This window comes from Danio rerio, chromosome 5 (assembly GCF_049306965.1).
Source record: "Danio rerio strain Tuebingen ecotype United States chromosome 5, GRCz12tu, whole genome shotgun sequence".
NCBI lineage: Eukaryota > Metazoa > Chordata > Actinopteri > Cypriniformes > Danionidae > Danio > Danio rerio.
The window spans coordinates 54162385-54183088 of record NC_133180.1 but is presented as its reverse complement, the minus strand read 5'-3'; the positions used below and the strand labels follow the sequence as shown (position 1 = coordinate 54183088).

The window sequence follows — 20704 nt, the reverse complement described above, 5'->3', positions numbered from 1 at the left end:
CGTAAGTTACCTCTAATTGGCATTGCAAGTACGAGCACGAAGTAGCGGAATGAAAACCAGACGGAGGCGCTTCCAACTTGTCATAGGCCGAGTTGGCGACGCTGTGACTAAGAGGGCTAATGATTTAGCTCAAGTGATGGGGTCCTGAGCACCAGCTCGCTGGCTGCTATTTCTGTGAGAGGTGTCATCCAGACAAGGAGAGTGCACTCTTGACAAGAGACAGAGTCAAGGGCAAACAGAGCACTGCTGCTGCTTTATTTGACAAACTGCAGTGGAGGTTAAGAACTGGGTGTGTTTGAAACAACTCGCCACTTGGAGGGCGACCATGCATGATCAATGTCTGTTGGCCTCTTAACAAGAGTGCATACACTCACTGGGAACTGTCTGCCAGGCTTTGGAATGAGCTTCATGCTCATTAATGCAATGTCGATCTGATAAAGAACGCAATCTTGTTGGCTGTGTTTGCTCAAAATAAGAATGTGAGCTGTGTATCTGTGCAGATTGAAGACTACAGGGAAGTGTAGGTTGTTTGAAATTTACATTGCTTTCCATTTGAAGCAGACTTCTTGGAAATACAGTACATGCCTCAGCCTACTATTTTTTTTTTTCCAAAATGTAAAATACTTCATTCCAGGTATGCTTTGTATGCTTTGGATGATAAATCCACTAGAAGGCGCTATCCATGTATTTGTTAATGTGAAATACATTATTTAGGATATATGTGTTACTGTAAATTTCAGATACAGTAACAGATACCGGTACACGTTCACAAAATGGCGGAGCTTGTTGTACAGATCACTTAGTGAACCACTGACCTAATCCCTTTCCCTAAACCCATCCAGGGGCGGACTTGCCATCTGGCAGACCGGGCCGATTCCCGCTGGGCCGACGTACTTTTTGTGCTGAGCTGATCATCTTCTTATGATCTGATCGGCCCATAAAACACTTAGCAGACTGTCGTGTTTTTCTGCCTAATTAATTGACGATGCTGTGTGATGCTCTGGAAGATGTTTCTTTTCTGGAAAGACTGGCCCATGTGACATAATCTGCAGCCCATTGGTTCTTTTCTTTATTGACATTGGGCTGACCCAATCACAAACTTCCATTTTGGGTTGTCGATGTGTATTGGTCAAAATAGTCGAGAGTCACACCTGCTTCTCACCCCATGTGCAAGGGAGAGCAGAAGCGGCGAGTATGCATTTGCCTTTTGCGTCTGCAGCACGCAGCGGAGCAGAGATCAATATATTTCTGTCTATTCTATTTAGTTACATATCTGTCTATATAAATAAACTTTTTTTTTTACTTTTAATCTGCACCAAGGCCCGTGTCAACTTCCTCCTATGCTGTTTCCTTAACCTGCAAGTCTTTATTTCACAAATTATGAAGAATATATGCTTCTCAAGCATTATAAGTAGTGTCATTCATGTATTTTAAGATGCACTCAGACAGAAGACAATCGCATGATTGTTTTTGATTGTCAGCATGATGTAGGCTTATAGTTACAATAATATTTATACAATAGGATTATAATGATATTTATACATGACCAAACTAGTGTGAAACTAAAGCAAAACTAATACTATTTTTTTACCTTTAGTTTTGTAGTTCTGCCCAAACAAATATTTGTTGCATTTTATTAATTAAGTTCATTTGATTGACAATTTGATTTGATGTACAATCTTTAATCTATGTTTGATGATTCATTGTTGAGTTAAACATTTTTAAGGGTCTCTGATATATTGCTTTTATTATTCATCTTTATTTTATTAATCAACATTAACTGTGTGCATCAGCAGGAATAAGTTAATAATTTATATGATATAAGTTATAACTTATATGAGTAAGTTCATTATTTAATATAGCTCCCTCAAAACACATAGCCACACACAAGATGGACTTCCAGTGTGGATAATAATTTTTTTATAATAATAAATTACATTTTTTAAGTTTTGTCAACTCTCATTATTTCCTATATATGGCTTTTGTGCTTTTATATAATGGGAGTTGGTAAACATATTCAAGGGCGTGCACAGATGGGGAGCATTTTGAATGATGTAGTGGGCCGCTCTGTCCCAAAATGCCAGGGCCGTTTTTTCTTTTGTTTTTTTTTTTGTCCCAGTCCAGCCCTGAACCCAACCAATATTGTTTTCAAAGGCAAACATGATAAATAAATGCCAGGCTTTGGAATGTGCTTTATGCTTAATAATGCCCAGCTGATCTGATAAAGAATGCAGTCCTGTTGGCTGTATTTGCTCAAAATAAGAATGTGAACAGTGATCTGTGCAGATGGAAGGCAACATAAAAGTGTGGGTTCTTTGAAACTTAGAAAAGTTACTCTTTTTAAAAAGTACATTGGTTTACTTGAACCATACTTATTAAAAATACATGCCTCAACCTATTTTTAAAGAAACATAAAATAGTTCACTCCAAGTATGCCTTGTTGCAAGTTTTGGATGGCAAATCCACCAGAAGGTGGTGCCTATAAATATTTGTAAACGTGAAATTACTTAGGGAATGGTTTGCTGTAAATTTCAGATAGATGTCCTGTACATGTTCATGAGATTGTGAAGCTTGTTGTACAGATCACTTAGGCTGCATTTACACTGCAGATCTTGATGGTCAATTCTGATTTTGTGACTATCCGGTTTTTTGGATGGCCTGCTTGCATCATCGTCTGCATTTACACAGCACAAGGCAAAGGCATAATGACCAGGAAAAAAAGAGCGGGCGCTGACTAACAGCTTATAATTAAAGAGTGCTGTTTTCTCTATGCCTGTAATCTGTTTGCAGCATTTGACAATCTGTTTTACTATAATTTATGACAAAAATGTCTAATTTCTTCATCTTCTTTTGATATATAGGCTTTTTTAAACTTTTAGGTATCTTAATGTAATGTCCATGGCGTGATTTATGCATGTGATACATGCACTAGTTTTATATTAGTTTATATTGGTTACGTGGCGAACATTGTGCTCTCTCGCTCTCGTTAACATGCTTAAATACCTGTGCTATATGACAATATGAAAGCAGTTTAAGTCCTCGTGTATGAGATTTGAGGTTTGGGACTCTGCTGAAGTCTGTTCTGAAATCAAAGCGTAAGACTTGATGTCATTCGCTAAGGTTTTTAATGACGCGCAACTCGCATTGACGAGTGGAAAATCTGATCTACCTGCTTACACTGCAGACACGAGAACACAGATCCCATTCATACCGGATAAAGTTACACATATGAACAAGGCCTGTATCTGATTTGAGTAAATTGGAATCCATGTGATTTGTTCCTGCTTACACGAACTTGGGCCATATCCGATCTGTGCCACATTTGGAAGAAATAAATCGGAATTGAGTCACTTGAAGAGTGAGCCTTAGGCCCCGTTTACACTGCCAGTTAAATGTGACCCAATTCCGATTTTTTGCCCGTATGTGACACAGATCGGATCTGTTCTATGACCGTGTAAACACGAAAAAAACACATGCATTCGGATATTCAGTGATCGATTCAAAGGCCTCGTTTATATGTGGAAATATATCAGATATAGATCGGATATGTGACAATGCGACTGTCATGTAAACAGGCAGATCGGATTTATTGAGGCATTCCGTTCTATACATCATTAAACTTGCGACAATGTGGTGCTTCTCCATGGTTTAATGACGTAGAAGGAAGAGCGTGTGTGGAGATGCCGATGCGGTAAACAACTTCAGAGGAAACACAGAGGAGGAAAGTGGTCAGGCACCACAATTTGCTCCCACCAGACCCGAGATCTCTCTCGTTCCCAAACATTCCTCTAATTGATAGAGGACATCATTAAAGCATATAAACCATAAGCGCAAGCTGCGATGACGGCCCTTTCCCACCTCCTCCCCAAAATCATTTTAAAGTTCGTGTTGTAACTTTTGCTTTTTGTCGCTATTAATACACATAGAACAACTTTATTCTCTCCAACACAAGTGCAGACACAGGCAAAGGCTATCTTCAACTACACACACACACACACACAACACACACACACATCAGAGTCATACCATTACATAAACTGCGTGGGGGTAAATCTGGACTGAACCATTCACTGCTTATACTACACTTCGCATATTTCACAGAGCTAAAAACAAGACAATTTCTTCCATCATGGCTAGTCCCAGATAACAGGTAGTTATCGGTCCGAGCTCGGCTGCCCTTCGGCACCTCTGGCTCCGACTCGGCATCAGCGAGTGTTATCCGGGCCAAGGATGGCCCGCAGCTCGTGATGTGGCTGTAAAGCACTGGCCCGATTCCTGTTAACTATATCTGGCCCGAGTCTGTGTGTACAGTCCGGGCCGCTTCTGGCAAGTAATCGGCTTTTTAAACTGATTACAACTGATTAAATTCTTATTTTATAGTATTTTATTAGCTCCACATTTAGTGATAATTAGAGAAAATATCCATGGTACGACATCAACAAAATAATAAGAATATTTTGTGTGGATGGTCGCAATGTTTAGATGCAAACAAAACAATATTATTTATAAATGAATTATTTATCATCATGACACAGATGCTAGAACCCACCTTTATGCATGCGCGACATTGTAAATTGTATGGCAAGTTTAAACGCATGAATTGGATATCGGTCACAATTAAAACAATGTGTAAACAGACAGGCAAACAAATCAGATATAGGCAACAAATTGGAATTGGGCATCAAGACCTGACAGTGTAAACGGGGCCTTAGAGAGCCACTGTCCTAAACCCTTTTGGAAAAACATGCCTCAGTCTACTTTTTTTTTTTTTTTTTTTTTTACAAAATGTATGTTTTGTTACTTATTTCTGATGATAAATCCACTTGAAGGCACTGTCTACATAAACAGCAAAAATTAGTCCAAGTCACTTGAAAAATGTAAATAAAATATTAAAAACTTTAATATTTTTCTACATTTTTTTCAAATGCCTTGGACTGAATTTTGCTTTTGAATCCCTTACCCAAAAAACTATCCTGAGCACTTTTTGTTTAATTTTACTGCTGTTTATAGATTTGTAAGCATGAAAAACATTACTTAGTGTATATGTTTTGCTGTACATTTCAGATATGTGTCCTTTCTGTACACATTCAAAAGATGGCAAAGCTTGTTGTACAGATCACTCAGTGAACCACTGACTTAATCCATTTCTTAAACTCAAGAAATATTGCTTTCAAAAGTAAACATAAGAAAAAGTGGCAGGCTTTGGAATGGGCTTTGTGTTTGCTCAACTGATAAATCTGATCAATCTGACAAAGAACGCAGTTGTGTTGTTTGTGTTTGCTGAAAATAAGGATGTGAACATTGATTCTGTACAGATGGAAGACTACATGGAAGAAAGGTTACTTTTTTTGCTGCTCTTTTTAAAATTGGTTTACAATAGGGCCAGGCTTCTTGGACATATATGCCTCAGTCTGCTTTATTTTTACAAAACATAAAATACATCACTCCACGTAAGTTTTGCTGCATGTTTTAGATGATAAATCCACCAGAGGGCTATACATTTTTAAATGTGAAATACATTAATTAGAGTATAGGTTTTGTTGTACATTACAGATACATGTCCTTCCTGAACAGAGCTTAGATTAGTGAACCACTGACCTAAACCCTTTCCTAAACCCAACCGATATCATTTTCACAAGCAAACATAAAATGTGCACTGCAACCATTTATTTTACCTTGATTTTACATTACTCTTATTTCTTTCGTGGAACCGTGATACACTGGACTCATAACCAAACTCTCTGCATCAAAAGTACAACACCATAGAAAGTAAACCAGCCAGCAAACTGACCACACCACAAAAGTTGTCACACAACACGTCATAGACACTGTTAAGCTGTTTTGTGGTATTTATTTAGTGCTGTGTAAATAACTGCACAAAAATAATACTTTGAGTCGATAATATGTTCCTGCAAATATCAAGAGGGAAAACGTACAAATGTTGTTGTCTAGAATGTCTGTAAAAAGCAGTCAAATGTATACTGCAGTACATTTTTATAGTTTCACAAAAATGTAGACCAGGGGTCACCAATCTCAGTCCTGGAGGGCCGGTGTCCCAGCAGGGTTTAGTTCCAACTTGCTTTAATACACCTGCCCGAGTGTTTCAAGTATGCATATAAGATCTTAATTAGCTTGTTCAGGTGTGTTTGTTTAGGGTTAGAGCTAAAATCTGCAGGACACGGGCACTCTAGGAACAAGTTTGGTGATCCCTGATGTAGACTGAAGCACATATTTTCAATGACCCTATGTTGATTTAAACACTACTCTCAAGGCAATACAATGGCAGGGGTTGAAATATATTACAGTGTTTTCACAACTGTAGTTTAGTTCTTTTGGTTCATTTGGTCTAGATCAATAAAGAAAGTAACCATTTGGTTCTGGTTCAATTAGCATTCACACATATCTTTTTTTCTTGCATATATACATATGAAGGTATTTTTTATCAGTTAAGGAAACATGGAGAGCTTATAAAATGCATAGTCAAAACATTAATTCTGCAGTTGCACACAAGTAAATATCTTCTGCCAGAATTTGTAATGACAAGAACACATAACTGGCAAAAAGAAGTGATCTTGAGCATCTCCTTCAGCATTTTGTCTTGAAAAGTCACATTTTTTGACACCCATACCTGTCAGTCCTCCCATTTGTCTCCCATATCTTACTATTTTATTCTACTATCAATTTTATTCCCCCCCCCCCCCCCCCCCCCGCCTCCAATTTTACCCCCTCCAACACACACTTCTTGTTTAATTGATAGATACATTAATCACATAATATAGATCAATGCACCTGTCAATAAGAAAAGGAGAGTATTGTTGACAGGTATTGACGTGATGTCCTGCTTTTGATGGTTTTGTCTGTGAATCTTTTGTCTGTGTCACATTACAGCTGAACATTTACATTACATTACATTTGCCCTCTTTTCCTCAGACATGCCCTCTTTTTGGGACAAAAAAAAAAATCATGTCCTAAATCTTATAAAATGTCTGTGATTCATCTTTGGGGTTGCTTTCTATTGTCATCATTAATTGTATGCTTTTTTGCATTACTTTTAGTTTTCTCTTTAGAGCACAGCTTGTTGCACAGCACAAATGGTTGTTTATGTACAGCATGTATGCAAACATTGTCCAGTGATCTCAATAACTCAATAGCGCAAGAGCAACAGATAAGAGAGAGAGACCAGCAGCTTTTACTTGTCAGTGAGTGGAACATGGCTCCTGAATATTACAAAAGTAAAAGTGATGTACAAATTTTCCCCATTTTTACATTTCAAAAGAGTTTTTATTTTACTTTGATTTAGACTTTAAATTCAGTTAGCAGATGCTGTTATCCAAATTAATTTAATACATACCCAGAACAGTGGGCTTCCCAGGGAACAGTTCTCTAGGGAAATACCCGGGCCCGAATTGGCTAATCGAGAGGACTGGGAGACCTGGTCCGTTTTTGGCTGCTATGGCCGGTGTCCCTTGCTGCTTACACTCTCAGCAGTTGCACTTTTTTCATCTATTTATTTAACCTCACTCTTTTTATTCATTATTTTGCTGCAGCTCTTTTTATTTATTTTCTCGCAGCCCCATCAGCAAAAATGCAGCCTGCGGGTTAATGATGACGTAACTCATTCGACCCCAAACAGCGCCACCTCAGTGAATATAAGAATTTGAATCATTAATATTAATGAATGTTACACCTGCTCAATAAAAATCAGATGATTCACTACATTAATAAACCTGACATAAATTCATATGAAATTTAAAAAGGGGAAAAAAAGATTAAGCCATCAATAGAAAGTATTACTGTGGTTAAAAGAATCTTGCATAACAGTGCTATTGTGGTCCAGTGGTCAGCACGTTGCATTACAACATGGCTGACCTGCATTCGAAACTCACCTGAGTAATTTTTAAAATTTTTTGGTTTCATTTTTGTTAAGACATAAAATACTGTTTGGGTTACTTATGTAAGTGTACATATTTTATTTGTATTTTTTGTGTGACCACCGTTACAAAGTACTGGATATCTATAAAGAATTTTGCACAGAATATATATTCAGATATAGCAGGAAAGGACATTGTGATGTTTTAAAGAATAGTGTTGGAGATTTAGCTACCCTTTAATGTTCTCATATTTATGAAAAACATTTAAAGTTCTAAAGCAGCTGTTTCCTTGAAAAAGACGTGATAGTGTCATTAGAAACTGAATTGGAAATGACGTTATTTTAATATATTCAGTCGAAAACTGAGGTGGGCTGGTCTAAGGCTTGAAACTCCAGGGATGAAAAGGAGTCCCACTCCGGCCCTGGAAATACCTCTGGTTTTGAGGGTGAAAGAAAATACTGTTTATTCACTCCCCATACTTACAATCCCTGCCGATACCGGGACTCGAACGAGCAAGTCTAATTCTCTAACTAGTAGGCCGCTGCTGTCTTTAATTAAAAAGAAACAGTGTCATGTAAAAGGTGTTAAACACATTTTTTGTTATCATTATATTAATGATGGCCAAACATTTAAAAGTCCACTGAAAACCACAAACTGCTGAGACTTTTTATTTCTGTATGTTGATATAATTTTAACTGAAAAAGAATATTAAGAAGGGGGCAAGGTTTTCTTTTTGCACATCATTCCCTCATAGCAAACTAATGGTAAGTGGGGTGTAGTTAAGTATATTCAAAGACTCTAGAATACACAAAACATGTCAGTTGTGTCTTTTTGAATGGGGAAAAGCGTAACGGTCAATATTGCAATAAAGCCCCACCTACTAGTACAGGAGCCAATCATCGATCGCTATAGACTGACAATACTTCAGGGGAGGAGCTCAGACTAGACACAAGTTTTTCCAAATTTTGTGTGATTTGGATGTTTAGAAATTAAACTAAAGACACAGTTGATGTTTGAATTTATTGGTGATTCCTAATATAAAATTCAATTGTGAGCTTGGCACGCAGTTTTGGAGAATTTGATGTTTCCCCATTGAGAGAGAATGCCCGACCATACTGCCCGAGAGGTGTTTCAAAGATGCCCACCAAGTGAAATGACTTGCCTTAAAGGGACTTTGGTATATTGTGGCTTGTTTTTTAAATGTAAATAATCCAACACAAATATTTTATACTGTACATAATTTTAAATTACTTTTTTTGTAATTATAATTTAATTTTGTTTTTGGGGTTGGTAATAATATTTGTTTCTTTTTTTCTGTAAAACTATCCTGCTATTTCTGTACAAGTTTAATAAACAGAATTGAAAAAAAAAAAAAAAAGAATGAAGCTGTCAAACTGATGTCAACAAAGAAGAGTCAATTCCAAACCCAGAAGCAAATGGTCGGACTTTGATTGGAAGTTTACCAAGATAAACACTTTGATTTTCAGTCGATTAAGTGCGCTAGCAAAATAAGCATTGTAAATTTTGATTTACAATGGAAGGATGTTATTAGTTAATCTATAAGAATTCCATAACATATCCAGCAGGCACACAACATCATAAGATGTTAATATTAGGTTAGATTTCAGTCGTGACGTCAGTTGACCAAAATTTAATATCTAGCCAGCGTCTAACGACAACATTAATTTTACCTCCAACAATGACATCAAATGACGTTCATATTTGGTTGATTTTGGGTTGTGTTGGAAAATTACCAAAATCCATTGTCGAGTCAACATCTTAAATCAACATCATATTGACTTCAAATACAGACATTTATTCATCAGGCATGGCAAACAAAATTGAAGGTCTGATAGACGTCATAGTGGTAACGTCCACACAATGTCAAGCATAGTTATTTGGTTGATTTTTTTATGTTGGACATTGTTCATTGTTTTATGTTGAGTCAATGTTCAGACATTGACCCCGGCCTGACGTTGGGTTCTGACATCAACCAGATTTTTATCTCCTAAAAAAATGCAACGACATTGAGGTACAACGTTAATCTGATGTCTTGTTGACATCCTGGCCTTGCTGGGATAGTTTCATGGATGTGAACGCATTTGTCAAGTGTTTAACCCCCACCCCCAGTCATCTTTTTAGAAAACTGAAATGTGGTCACTAAGGTTAAGAACTTTAGCTGAACCCAATTTAATGAGCCAGAAGGGTGTTCATGCATGCCAACTTTTACAGTTATCATGCACTAGTTCCTGCATGTCTACTAGCCATCAGGCATGCAAAGGCACTTTCGGACTTCTGAAACCCAGACATGAACCCTGCTGTAGCTACAAAGAGTGACACCTCAATTATTCCCCAGTACACAGCATGGCACGCTGAAGTGATCTCTGTCAGCTTTTTTGTCTAAAGCAGGTGCACTGGTCCTGACTGCGTTCTCTGATGTTTCAGGACTAATCAGAGGTCGGGGATTGAGAGTTTAAATCCGTGGCATGTATGTAAGACCTTTCCGCTCGCCATTTCAAGGGCAGCCGCTGGAAGAGCTGTCTGCGCTGCTTTGATCACTTGCTCCACCGCTTGGCTTCTTTTTCACGCTCCCTCGCGCTCGTGAGGTAACCGGGTCTAGCCTGCCTGCTGGCCCGCCGGAGCCGCCGCGGTGGCGTTTGCGCTCTGGAGATCAGAGAGGAAGAAGAAGGTGGGGAGGAGAGATGATGGATGAGAAGGCCTGGAGCGAGTTGATGGAGAGTAGCATGGAGCGAAAAACAGTCGTGGATGGAATATGTGCTGCACTGTGGGTGTTCAGAGATTGTGCTGGCTTGGGTGGTTAGAGATATGTCTTATAGAATATCCCCTGAGGCATTAATTGACTTTATTTTATGTTATTATGTGTGTACTGTAATAGTATTTCAGCTTTTTTACTTTTCAATGGCATGGCTTCATTTTATTTTCATTCATTCATTACTTTTCCTTCAGATTAGTCCCATACTTATCAGGGGTCGCCACAGCAGACTGAACTGCCAACTATTTCAGAATATGTTTTAGATCCTTAGATGTCATTCCAGCGGTGACGTGGTGGCGCAGTAGGAAGTGCTGTCGCCTCACAGCAAGAAGGTAGCTGGGTTGCTGGTTCCATCATTGGCTTAGTTGGCGTTTCTGTTTGGAGTTTGCATGTTCTCCCTGCATTCGCGTGGGTTTCGTCTGGGTGCTCAGCTTTCCCCCACAGTTCAAAGACATGTGGTACAGGTGAATTGGATAGGCTAAATTTTCCGTAGTGTATGAGTGTGTGTGTGAATGTGTGTGTGGATGTTTCCGAGGGATGGGCTGGGGCTGGAAGGGTATCTGCTGCATAAAAACTTGCTGGATAAGTTGGCGGTTTATTCCACTCTGGCGATCCCAGATTAATAAAGGGACTAAGCCGACAAGAACATTAATGTATGAAACTGTATAGTACATAAATCATATAACCATTTTAATATTACCATTATTATAACATAATAATAGTAGTGAAATTGATTTAAATAAATATGACAATTGATTAAATATACTGTAAATTTACACAAGAAAATACAGACTCGATGATAGGCTAAAACTTATAGATAACATCAAACTTATCAGTCATAGTTAGGACCAGACAGAATCTGCTGACATGTTTTGCTATTTCTGCAGAGAATTTCATTAAAAAAATCAGCAGGTTAATCCGAAATTATTTTAGGAGTATTATAACTAATAATACATTTTAACTTTTATTAAATGTTTACAATGCAAACTCAATTAGATCCACCTATAATGTAAACAAAGCAAGTCTCTCATATAAAATCTCTACTAAAAGACCGAAAATATTACTTTACAAACTGCATTGTACATAAATCAGATGGACATTTTAATATTACTATTATTATATCATAATAATATTAGTGAAATGAATTTAAATAAATATAATAATTGAATAAATATAAATTTACAAACATTTACACAAGTAAATAAATAGACTTAACGATGTGCTAAAAAACTGTGGATTTCTGTGCACGCAGAGTCTGTGTGGGCCTTGTCATAATTCTTCCTTTATTATTATTTTGTTAATAGAACAGGACTACTGCTGTCACACCTATCTAGCTGAAGCCAGATTTTCTGTATTCAACAGTACTTTTCAGATCTGTAAGTATTTGAACAACCTTTTCTCCGCCGAGCACCTCTGTGGTTTCCAAAGGGCAAAGCCATAAGCATGAAATGAACTAGATTCCTCACATCCCAGGGCAAGGCCAGAACCGCCGGTCCCTATTCTGAGTGCTCTCTCCCCTCTCCCCTGAACATCACCGTGGCATGCATGGAAATCCCTGACCTTTTCACAAAGTTGAGCACTTTAAATATTTAGGTTTGGCTTATGATGAATCCTTGAAGTGCTAAGCATGTACAAAGCCTCTGATTAGAGCAACTTGTCAGTTCACCATCTCTGTGCACCGTGTTGAGCGTCACATTGCTCTTTGTTTGACAGACGCACATTTAAACAAACATGGGTACCTGTCGGCGACCGGGCTGATAGTCTGTTCGCCCGCAAACACACGTAGAGGAGAGGAAAACCACTCTGCCGGCTGACAGCTGCTCTAATAGCCTCGGCTGTTCTTCCTCTTTCTCTCTTCTCCTAAATGGGGCTGCTCATGCAGTACATGGCATGGTGTTAAGATAGTCCAGAGTGGGCCGCGCTTTAATGTGATAGGAACAGTGTATGGAAGTGCCAGAGTGTTACTCGGCTTGCTCTTCAGGCTTGACCTGTGAGGGAGCACTGGTGCGGATCATACTGTGGAGACAGATAGATTCAAGATCAAATAGACTTTCATCATCTGAATGTTAAAATAGGGAACACAATATTTTTTGAGATTTATTGGTTTTTGGCATTTTTGCCTTTATTTATTTTTAGTTTAGTTTAGTTTAGTTTAGTTTAGTTTAGTTTAGTTTAGTTTGGTTTAACAACCTTATTAATCCCACCAGGGGCAAATAAATTAGGGCAGTAGCATCATGATACAACAAACACATAAAAAGACAAATCACTTATAAACAATATTAAAAAACACAATCCAGCATGCTAAGAGCTAAAATGTAAAATTATAAAGCCTTATTGCCTTGGACAAAGGTGAATTTATATCTTTTAAAAGAGCATTTCAGGTGTTCACACTTAGCTGATCATTGATTATAAAGCTTGTTTGGCATGCTGTCCTGGGAGAGAGCCCTGAGCTCATGAGATCCTCTAGCCCGGGGCTCCCTCCCGTTAAGAGGAGGTAGATCTCGAGACCTTCCCTGCTGTAGTAACCAATGAACAGTAAGTGATTGCTCTTTGGGGATAACTACATACTAGAAGCATGTCTATGGTGCCGATTTGGATTAGTCAATTAACTTAATTTGCATGTTTTTGGACGGTGGGAGGAAACCGGGGAACCCGGAGGAAACCCACGTGAGCAAGGGGAGAAAGTGCAAACTCCACACAGAAATGTCTTCTGGTTTGCTAAAGCCTGGAACCAGAGACATTCTTGCTGTGAGTCAACATTGCTACGTCTTGGGCCACTGTGTCACCCATCTATAGGAAGAAGGAGGAGTAGGGGTGGAAGGTGGGACTTGGGCATTGTGAATTGGATAATGTGGATCCGGCCGCTAGCAATCATAAGCATGTGATCCTCTCAAAATTAGTTTATACATAAACCTTACTTAATGCTTTTATACCTTCTTCCAGAGGGCAACAGTACATAAAAGGCTCTCCTCTGAAGAGGGGGTGTGATTGAAAAACATCCATGAGCCAGGACTTGAATTTGGGATGACTGGCTAGGTTATTGGAACTGGCAACATAATGATAATTTGCCCATCACAGATTTTTTTATGAGTATTTATCATGTTTATTTGGGAGATGAAATTCATCATAGATCAAAAATTGAATTCAACTGGGTCATGAGCAAGGCCAGACAGAATCTGCGGTCATTTTTTGGTTATTTCTGTGCAGCATTAAAAAAAAAAAATTGGCAGATTTATGTGGAATATTCTTGAGATATATTAGAAAATGCATATGGATTTTTTTTGTTAAATGTAAATATTATGAGGGTGACATGGTGGCTCCGTGGTTAGCACTGTCACCTCACAGCAAGAAGGTTGTTTGTTCGAGTCCCGGCTGGGTCGGTTGGCATTTCTGTGTGGAGTTTGCATGTTCTCTCTGTGTTGCTGTGGGTTTCCTCTGGGTGCTCCGGTTTTTCCCACAGTCCAAATGCATGCTCTAAACATTCAAGATGCCCGTGCAGAGAGGTTGCAGAAAAACACCGGGACTACATTTAAAGAGAGCTGAGTAAATGCTGAGTTACTGACCAGTGTAAAGGTATGTACTGCCACAAGCGTGAATGATTTTTTAATCATAGACCTCATTTTAATATTACCCACAGCCTTATGTGCCACAGAATACTCCCAAATGTTTTGATTATGACCCCCCAGTACTTGTATTCTCTCTTTTTACCATTGGTATACTCCAGATGAACTTTGTGAAGCGGTTTGCGTAGAATGCATGCAGATATTATCAAACAAGCACAACAAGCAGGCAAGCACTGCTGGAGGGTGTCGGTGAGCTGATTTCCGCTGGACTATATGGAATCTGTAAATATATGGCTCATAATGCATGTAGACTGCTCTTTATGCAGAGGAAGAGCCGAGTCAGCAAGAGTGGTATTAATGCATGAAAAATGAGCCACGCAATAAGACTGAAAGACCACATCACACCAGGCTTATTAAGATAGAGAAGCCCGCTGAATTACCTGCCTGACACTTAGTATTTGTCAGGAAACATTAAAAGATTGGAAACTCAGTGAGGACACATTAGATATTCACTACCATAAAAAAAGAGTTCAGGTTTGACTTATTACCACATCTTCTCACATAGTAAAAAAAAAAAAAAAAAAAAAAACGAGACAAGTATTACACCTGTACTTTTTGATTGATGACCTGAATGAGAAATTTTACTTTATTGACACATTTTGATCCTCTAGCGTTCTTTGCAGTTATGCACGTTTTCTTTACAGCGAAAGTTAGAGATGATACACTGACAGTGATAAACGGAGGTAGTTAAATATATGCTTTAAACATCATAGGTGGACACAATGAGAAGTTATTAAGGTGTTTACTGGGTAATTTTACTATGTGTCTACACATCCTCTCCTAGAAAAAAAAAAAAAAAAAACTCGACCCAGTTCCAAATTTGCACTTCCTCGTGGCTCATGTTCTCATTCATCAAGCATGTTTGTCCCACTGACAAGCTGCAGACCACCGGCTGAATATCAATATCAGCTAAGACAACGACGACAAGCGCCGGGCGAGTAACCTTCAGCTAAATGTCATTCTGCTTAATCCTATTTGAAAATTAAACATTGAAAAAACCTTTAGCGTCTTCACTTCTTCCTCGCCTTCCCTCTCTCGTTCATTTCGGCACGTCCCTGACATTTGTAAATATTGTGTTTTCCATGTGTTCTCCATTATTTGTTATTTGTTTGTAGCGGCCGAGTAATGACTGACCAGAGATGAGAGACTGAGGCCGTTTGACATTTTCCTGCGTTGTTGTTTCCTTCTGGTACTTCGCAGCGTGCACATATTCCCACACGGGCTTATGGTGCAAGAGTATTAGCAGAATTTGGTGGAATTTTACGCACAAAGAAGGTCCAGTGTCACACCATTGAGAGCAGACAGTGTATTAAGATCTACCATAAGTAACTTTAAATTGTGATGGATTTATGTTTTGTTGCAGGAGAATATTTTGCCAAGTGTATGAGTCTAAATTATCTTTTTATGCAAAAAACTATTAGACTATAGGTAAATGTCATCTTCTATTAATATTTTTGATAAATTCCCTATTCTGAACTTTGTAAAAACAAACATTTTTCAGTTTTAAAGTAAGAAATTTGAAGGTGGTTTTCTCAATTTTCAAATAGTTGGCAGGGCGACACGGTAACTCAAAATTTAGCACTGTCACCTCACAGCAAGAAGGTCACTGGTTCGAGTTCTGACTAGGTCAGTTGGCATAGCTGTGTGGAGTTTGTATATTCTTCCCATGTTGGCGTGAGTTTCCTATGGGTTCTCTGGTTTCACCAACAGTCCAAAGACATGCGCTTTAGGTGAATTTAATAAATTACCCGTAGTGAGTGAGTGTATGTGGATGTTTCCCACCTCCCAGTGCTGGGTTGCAGCTGGAAGGGCATGTGCTTTGTAAAACATGCTGGATAAATTGGCTGTGGTACCCTTGATGAATAAAGTAAGGAACAAAATAATTTACACAGGTGCAATAAAATGTATTATTATGTATATTTTTGTAAAGTTGCTGTTGGCAGTAACTCTGGAGAAACAATCATTCTGTAGTGGTGACTCCTGATAAATAACTGACTAAACCGAAGGAAAATGAATGAATGAATACAACAGACTGTCATGAGTTATTTATTCCTTGTCAGAATTACAGAATTAAAAAAAATTTTTTTTTTTTTTTTGGTTTTGGTTTTTGGTTTAACCCTATGACTACCCCTCTACCAAATGGTTGACCATGTTTTACTGTTTTAAATAATGACTGTTGAAGTCATTTAAAGAATGACTGTTTTAAATAATGGCTTACACGCACAGCATTGTTGGTTAACAACAACAACAACAACAACAAATCAAACAAACAACTGTTGCATTACTACACTTAATTTTGGTTTTAAAATATGTTAAATGAGAATCTGAAATATGTTTTGGCATACTTCAAAAATATATTTTAGTTTTTAAAAATGTTTTATTTTGATAATGTTTTGAAGTAAATTGGTCTTACATGTCGTATTTTTTGTTTTTTTATGTATTAAGTCCGGTACTACCATAAACCAAGATGTTAACCATTTGGTAAGGTTGATATTTTAGAAATCATGGGATGTGTTGAAAAAAAAAAAAGATTTGAATGTTTAACTAGCGGCATTAAGAAATGAGTTAAGAAATGCAATCCAAACATTTTTTCTTGCACTCTCATAAATAAAGGTACACAAATTGTCACTGGGGTGGTACCTTTTCAAAAGGTACACATTTGTACCTAAAATTTCCATATTAATACCTCAAGGGTAAATATGGAACAAAAGTGTTCCTCTTAAATTTTTGGGTACTAATATGTACTTTTGAAGTGCCAATATGATCACATTAAGTCCAAACGTGTACCTTTTGAAAAGGTACCACCCCAGTGACAACTTGCGTACCTTTATTTATGAGAGTGTAGATTTACCCAAAGTTGGGTAAAAAAGTATTGAATTTATGATACAGTCTTAGGCCTATCTTAATCTTTAAAAAAAATAAATAAATAAAAATAAAACATAAAACATACTTTACTTTCACATTATTAATGTGAATGCATTATGCTTCTGATTGTCAGGGACTAAAAACATTATTTTAGAATATATCGATTTTGAGAAAGGTACAGCTGCATACATTTCTGGAGAGCACCAAATACGTCCCAGGTGCTACGTTTTTTTTTTTTTTTTTGCAGTTTTAATTTTCCACAAATCCACCAGAGGCCGTTGTGTATGCTTTTTAAAAGCTCACATTTCTCCTGCGAGTGCCATTTGCACCTGCTGTGTTCACATAAATCCATTAGAGGCGGCTGTTGACTGAATGACTGACTGACTGACCGATTGACTAACCCACCCTCCTCCTTCCCTATACTCAACCAATAGCGTTTTCAAAAGCTCCGATTGACCCGATCACCCCCTTCCATAAACCCAACCGACAATTTAAAAAAGTTTACTTGTTCATTTTATTTGCTGGCTTCTGTTTTTGTCTTACCTGCTTTCTGGAACTATTTTTCGCCTGACTTGAACCCCATCGTCGTGGTCAACACCTTTTTATGTCTAAATTCCATCAATGTACATGGTGAACTAAATGGACAAACTGGTCGATCATATGAAGGCTGGTAAGCACGAAAAGAAACGGTGTCGTACCGCCAGGTAACATTTGCTTTAAAGACAAAGTACAGCCATACGTACTTCTGACTACATAATTTTCAGAAATGTATGTTGTGTAGGGTTGCATTTTCAGTGTGATCCTATGCTCTGAAATACTAAAGAAAAAGTCTTCCTAACACCTTAATTAAAGATAGACTGTTGTCTACAAGTTGTCAGTTGTGCGCCCGTGGTGTGTTCATTTTCTTAACTACAACTTGATTCTCCACATTTGCAGTGTAATTTCATGTTATTTATCTCAAAATTGGGTCTCTGAAGAGGCGTGTGCCCCAAGGCCTTGCCCGAGGACCGCAATCCTTCTATGCCACCAGAAAAAAAGTCTGAGACGCCAGAAAATAAATGCGCCGAAGCCACACATGCACACACACACACATCTGTGGAGCTGTTGCTGTCAGGTTCAGGCCCAGTGCTTCTGTTAAGGTGACTCTGACAGGAGGAAAGAGACGCCGCTCTGATAGGAGACATGCCCGAGAGGCCCCCATGCATCAAACGCACATATTTACATAAACAAATCCTCCCCATATAGACTGTAATTACCACAGTGACACCGCCATCCATAGAGGAGAAAAGAGCTTGTCTGATAGCGACATTTTCACAATGACTGAGGTGCAAGCTCAATCAATGTGGCTATGTGGTGAGCTGCTTTATGTGCACGAATCGAGTCCTTTGATAGGCTTTTGTACCACCGCTGAATATATGGACACCATACATCATCATCTAAAAAGGTGCCGTCTTCTCACACAGAGACAGATAAAAGGGGGATGCGTATACTTTGCTACAAACACAATTGTGTAATGTTGAAAGATGCTCTTTGAGGTGAAGGAACAAGCATCGCGTGCGGATGATAGTTCTGATTGGATTGTGTATAGATTATGTCCTTTTTATGTTTTACATATATATATACATATATATATTACTACTTAACACCATGTCAAACCATTTTGAACCATGGTGTACAATTATATTGTGTGAACTTTTTTTGTATTTACCATTTTATAACAAAAAAATGATGTCCTTTTAATACACTGTAAAAAAAATCTGAATTAAGTTAACTTTAGTTATTTCAACTTAAAGTTCAACTTCAACTTCAAATAAAACAGTTCAAATTTATATAACTTTGTATAAATAAATTTAAAATGTTTACATTATTAATATAAGTTATAGTAGTTATATTGTTGGGGGCAGTGGCGGTGCTAAGTGGCACCCTGGGCGAACCACCTCATGTACGCACCCCTCCTCCCTCAAGCTTATAAATAGTTGGTTTATAGATGTGTAGTTCTAGTATGGTTCTAGAAGATTATATCTAGTTAAAATAGAAAAGTATCATTAAACATGTACATTCTAAAAAAGGTTTGTTTTTGTGTGTTGTTTTGTGCATGTAAACAACCAGGATTCACACCAGGATGCGTGGGAATAGTTCGTGTGTGCATGTATTAGTTGCTATCACCAGCTTTGTTTCAGTTGCACGTAGAGAATATCAAACTTGTGTGTGCAAAAGCTGCTTAATGTGAATGGCCACTAACGTCTTTATTCTGGCATTACCACTCTTGAGATTAATACACTTGCATAAAGTAAAACATATCTTTGGGGTGATCACCAGAATGGGAAAGTCCCAGAGTAAAATGAGAAAATATGATACACCTGTGTTTTGCAATATGGAAAAACTGTATCTGATTGGGCAGTTAAAAGATTTAACTTGGGCCATCCCCATACCGGTAGATCTGTCTATGTGGGATAGCAGCGCAGTTACAATAAGTGATATCCGAGGTTGTTAAAGTCCCTATAGCATCTGGGTGAGATCAAGACCTTTTATTACGTTTGGCTAGCTAAAGCGATGAGACAGGGGTAGAAATCAGGGGCAGTTCAACTTACTTCCAGAAGGAAGTTGAAATTGAGGACACGTAATTAGAATTGTATAGCATAACTTTACAATACTAGGTGAAAAATCGAATCTGTTGGAGACGTCCAATAGGTTAATAGGTACAGAAAAGTCCACAGTGGAGGATGATCACCAGAATGGGGCAGTCCCAGAGTAAAATGAGACAATATGATACACTGGTTTTTGAAATATGGAAAAACTGTCTTTACACAGTTTTAATCAGTTTTTATATTATTTGTTTCTATTTTATTTATACTTGTCTCTTTTATTCCTTATTTTATTATTTTATGAAATGTGCTACATAAATAAACTTGCCTTGCCTTAATACATAAACATACATTTTAGTAAGTTTTTGATAATATATTTGCTGCCAACACTTTAGCAGGGACCAATTCTCATTATAAACTACTGACAAAAATCTTGTCGCCTATCCAAATTTTAGGAACAACAAATCATAACTTGTCTTAGTTGATTTTTTGGTATCAGAAGTGGCTTATATGTAAGGCAAAGGCCTCTAGATTACAGTCATTTTACCTAATTAAAAATGATCATGCCTTGATTTTTAATTATTTAATTAAGACTGTAAGGTCTGTCTGTCTGTGTGTGTGTGTGTGTGTGTGTGTGTGTGTGTGTGTGTGTGTGTGTGTGTGTGTGTGTGTGTGTGTGTGTGTGTGTGTGTGTGTGGGAATGGTGAAATGGAACCAGTGTATGGAATCTTGCTGCAGCCAATAAAATCAGTTTGTATTTAACATAAACTGTAAACACTTTAATAAAAAATGTATAACTTTTTTATTGCAAACCCAGTAACAAGTTGTTGCAATGTTGTTTAGTGTATTCCAGCTTTTAATTTTCCAGTAGACTAATGAAGAAGCCATACACCCTGACTCCCTGAAGTTGCATAGCACCAATGCAATGGTGATTTCACCCAACTCCTGCATTTTCAAGTGCAATATGCATCAGGCATGTAGTGAACG

At 37.8% G+C, this 20704-nt stretch overlaps 1 protein-coding gene across 4 annotated transcripts in view; it reads left to right on the top strand.

The window, feature by feature from the left end:
* Positions 1-20704, top strand: part of si:ch73-280o22.2 — a 288368-nt gene that overhangs the window by 267098 nt on the left and 566 nt on the right. The window lies entirely within an intron of this gene.